Below are 771 nucleotides of genomic sequence, written 5' to 3'. Positions count from 1 at the left end.
TGTTCATATACATAGAGCTAGCAACATGTCAGGGAAGTGCAACATTTCCATATACAGAGTTGTAGCTATAAGGCAGAAGAGTCCAACTTGTCTATATACAGAGAGCTAGCGACATGGCAGAGTAGTAAAAAAATTATGTAAACAGAATTCTAGCTACATGGAAAATGTGTCCAACTGTCCATATACTGATAGCTAGCTACATGGCAGAGTAGTCCAACATGTCCATAGTCAGGGTAATAGCTACATGGCAGATGTGTCCAATGTGTCCATATACTGAGAGCCAACTACAGGGCAGCCAAGACCAATATGTTCATATATAGAGAGCTACCTACTTGGCAGATCAGTCCAACATATCCATGTACAGAGAGCTAGATACATGTCTGATGATTCCAAAATGTCCATATACAGAGAGCTATCCACATGGCAGGATAGTGCAACATTTCCATATGCAGAGTTCCAGGTACAAGGCAGACAGGTTCACCTTGTTTATATACAGAGCGATAGCTACATGGCAGCGTAGTCCAACATGTCCATATTCAGGGTAGTATCTACATGGCAGATGTGTCCAACGTGTCCATATACTAAGAGCCACTTACAGGGCTGACAAATCCAATATGTTCATATACAGAGAGCTACATACTTGTCAGATTAGTCCAACATATCCATGTACATGGAGATAGCTACATGGCAGACGAGTCCAAAATGTCCATATGCAGAGAGCTAGCCACATGGCAGGGTAGTGCAACATTTCCATATACAGAGTTCTAGCTA

Source organism: Chrysochloris asiatica, unplaced genomic scaffold (genome assembly GCF_000296735.1).
Source record: "Chrysochloris asiatica unplaced genomic scaffold, ChrAsi1.0 scaffold00410, whole genome shotgun sequence".
Classification (NCBI taxonomy): domain Eukaryota; kingdom Metazoa; phylum Chordata; class Mammalia; order Afrosoricida; family Chrysochloridae; genus Chrysochloris; species Chrysochloris asiatica.
Note: the sequence above shows the minus strand (reverse complement) of the source record.